The sequence below is a fragment of the Ovis aries genome, chromosome 6, assembly GCF_016772045.2.
Source record: "Ovis aries strain OAR_USU_Benz2616 breed Rambouillet chromosome 6, ARS-UI_Ramb_v3.0, whole genome shotgun sequence".
Lineage (NCBI taxonomy): Eukaryota > Metazoa > Chordata > Mammalia > Artiodactyla > Bovidae > Ovis > Ovis aries.
The window spans coordinates 12,871,317-12,874,781 of record NC_056059.1 but is presented as its reverse complement, the minus strand read 5'-3'; the positions used below and the strand labels follow the sequence as shown (position 1 = coordinate 12,874,781).

At 34.6% G+C, this 3,465-nt stretch overlaps 1 protein-coding gene across 50 annotated transcripts in view; it reads left to right on the top strand.

The window, feature by feature from the left end:
- The window catches only part of ANK2 (ankyrin 2), a 699,107-nt gene that overhangs the window by 446,768 nt on the left and 248,874 nt on the right, over positions 1 to 3,465 (top strand). The gene's annotated exons all lie outside the window — the stretch shown is intronic.

The following is a 3,465-nucleotide window of genomic DNA, read 5'->3' as shown; positions in this document are numbered from 1 at the left end:
GTAAGTTCTGAGCTCCAGACCGGAGGAGAGGAGGATGGTGGCATAAGAATCAACATTGGACCTCATTGGTTAAAGCTCTGAACTTCCTGGAAGGAAGCTGACAGAATAAAACCAATGCGATCAAACCAGCTGACTGCGTCTGGTTCTGTGGCCTGCTGCTGCTTCCTCCTCGTGACCCGCGAGGTTCATGTTTGCACCTTCTGATCTGACTTTAGCGATGAACTGACATGTGGGAGTATACAAGGATGCCATCTCTTTAATTTAAAATTTGCAAAACTGAATATATATTTTATTACAGAGTGACTTGCAGCAGTATTGCACAGATTCACTTACATTCAACCGGTTAATTTATTTTGCCTGTTGATATATTGATAGTTGATTTTTCATTAGAATCACAGATTATTTTTGAAAAGCTCATGCTAACTTCAAATCTCAGTTTCAGCCTATAAAGGCATTTTTTCTTCTAAGATTTAATTGACCTCAGTGGAAAGCCCTTTAAATACTGTTCCTATTATGATAATAATATTTTGTTCAGGGTCCTAGAGAAGTTGAGCCATCACTTATTTAAGTTGACTTACATGCTTTAATAATTCAGTCGTGGTAGGTTCCCTAAACTGGTTACAAAGGCTTATTGTGAATTTTTTTGGTGGTGGAGGGGGAGGGCCAGAAATCTTTCTGAAATATTTTGATTTTCATTTTTGCTGGAGGATAAAGTGTATCTTTGATCTGTCAGATGCAGGAATTTGACCTGCATTGCAAGGCATTTGTTTCAGAGTGAAACCATGAAACTAAGATAAGGAGGATTTCCGAATCAGAGAAGCATGCTTTGTATTAACACTTTGAAGGGTTTGCCTGATATTTCCAGGAGTGAGGACTTTGAGGCGACTCCCTATGCTCTTTGGCTTTTGCTCTGACCTGGATAATTTCATCATATTGTAGCTTTGAAATTCTGTCAGCCCACAGTGAAACGGAAAGAGAAACTAAGAATTTATCAATAAAAATAACGTGCAGGGCCAGCGTTTGCAGCTCCAGTGAAAAGGGTCTGTCAACACTGTAGTGCAAAGGAAGATGGTGCTCTGGAATTAGAAAGACGCCACCCCAGGCAAGAGATGAAGCAAAAAGGTGGGGACGGAGGTGCTCCCCTGCAGAGGGAAGCTGCCTGCCTTTAAAACTGCCTTAAAAATAGCTTGGGTTTGCGACCCAGGGCTGTCGCAGGTTATGGTTTAAGGTTTAAATTTCCCACATCCACCAGGAGTGTCATTCAGAATTTCTGAGTAGCCACTTGGAGTCCAGTTATCACCTGAAGGGGCTAGAGAGGGTGAACTTTTGGGTAACTGTTCAGCAGCCTCTACAAGCTTGCTTAGTTGCATTATATATTTATATTTTCTAAGCAGTGACTACCTTGTTCAAAAAATAACTTCTAGGGATTTTTTTCCCCTTAATTTATCATTTAGGCCATTCTTTGAAATATTAACTAAGACTTCCTTCAATATTTTTAAGTTACACAACTCTATTCCATGTTTTCACCTCTTAAAAACCAATAAGGAAAATGTAAAGCATGAAAATAAATTAAGAGTACTTTAAAAGTCCAATATAAAGGCCTATTTTTAAAATGTAGAGAAGAGACAGTATTCTGATGCACTGATGGTTTCTTTCAGGTAAAGAAGAGCAAGTTGTTAGAGTTAGTGAGTTAAGAAGAGCAAGAAGAGTTAGTGTGATTTTGAGATGCAAGGGCTAAAATAAATTCATTTAAAACTTCTGAGTTCAGAAAATGATTTAAAAAAGCTTTTTAAGAAGAAATAATCATTCCCTTGTTAAAAATCCTCGTATCTCTTGTAATATAGATATTAGCCCTAAAAAACTTTTGAGTTGATTTTTTAAAAAATAATTACAGTCTAATTTCTGTGAATTAAATAATATACTTGTAGCCTGCTGATAGTTAAATAAATCCTTCTGTCAAAGATTTTACAGGCAGGAGCATATAATGATTGCCGTGATATGGAAAGAAATGGCAGAAGTGAATGCACCTGTTGTCTGCCTTATGTAGTGATATTCTGCTCAGGATTTTATCACTTTAATCATGGGCAAAAAGATTAATTAATATCAATAATAGCAAGCAAAATATGTGGTTCTCTCTAGCTTAAGTTCCCCAAATTTAAGTAATCTACCATCTTTCTTTACTTTTAAATGGGTACTGTAAGACTGAAGTCACTCACTCCTTAGGCCACCTAAATAACTACATATCTTAATTAGTCTCTTTCTGTATCATTCAGGCTTATCACAATTTATGATTCAGTTAAGAGGTTCAAGTCTTATTATCTTATATTTTTATAATATTCTTTTTTTAAGGGGAAAACCAGAAACAGAGGTCCTTAGCACTTTTTTTTTCTTCTGAGAATTAACTTATACATGTTTTATAGAGCTTGTTGTGTTTGGGGACCAACAATTTCCCAATAAATTTCCCAACTTTATTCATAATCAGAATTAAATTCATGGGGAAAATTTAAATTTAAGATTCTAAAATTGCTGGGCTTTATGTAAATTAATACTTCATTCTTTTCCTTAAGTTTTTATTTAGAATTTTGGATATTCTGACATTTGCTTGTATAGATAAGTATAGCAATGAGGAATAAGTATGTTACTAGCAATTGTGTTGGAAGTAAGCAAGCAAAAAGAATTTCTTCTTGTGTGTGAATATTTGAAATTTCACTTATAGACTTATCCGTTTTTAAAACGTTTTTAATTGGAAGAAATTTGCTTTACAGTGTTGTGTTGTTCATTTTTTATAAGATAAAAAAATCAGACCAGAATAATTTCCAAGTTTGTTACATAGTTAAGCCCAGAAGTTATACCAAAAAAGTAGAAAATGAAACTAAATATTGTGGCAATATAATAACTTCCTAAGCTTTAAAGCAACTTTAAAAGACTATAGCAACAAAGATGAACAGTTCATACACCACCGCATGTAAAAATTCTACAGCTGGATAAAAATAGGTTATTTTATAACTTATGTACAAATTAATAATTGCAGAGCCAGATTCAACAAACCCCTTCTGTAAAGGGCTGGAGAGTGGATTTTATAGGCATTGTGGGCACGTGGGCTCTGTTGCAGCCTCTCTGCTGTGTTTGGTTGTAGAGAAAAAGCAGTCGTAGACAGGAGACAGCTGGCTGTATTAAAACAATTACTAAATTTTTAAATTAAATTTTTGATTGCTGGTTTTTTCAGCCACTAAAATATTAATTTTAGTTACTTTTTACATTTTGTAATACTATCCTTTAAAAAATAATAAAATGTCATTCTATTTGTAAACAAGGAATATAGTGATATTCAGTCTCAGAAGAATGCTTTGAGGCTGGTAGACATTCCTGGGTATGCTATAAACTTTTTCTAAATATTTGGAATGCAATCTGGGAATGTATTTCAAACTAGTTACAGTGTCTCTTTTCATTTTGCTAGTGCAGTGA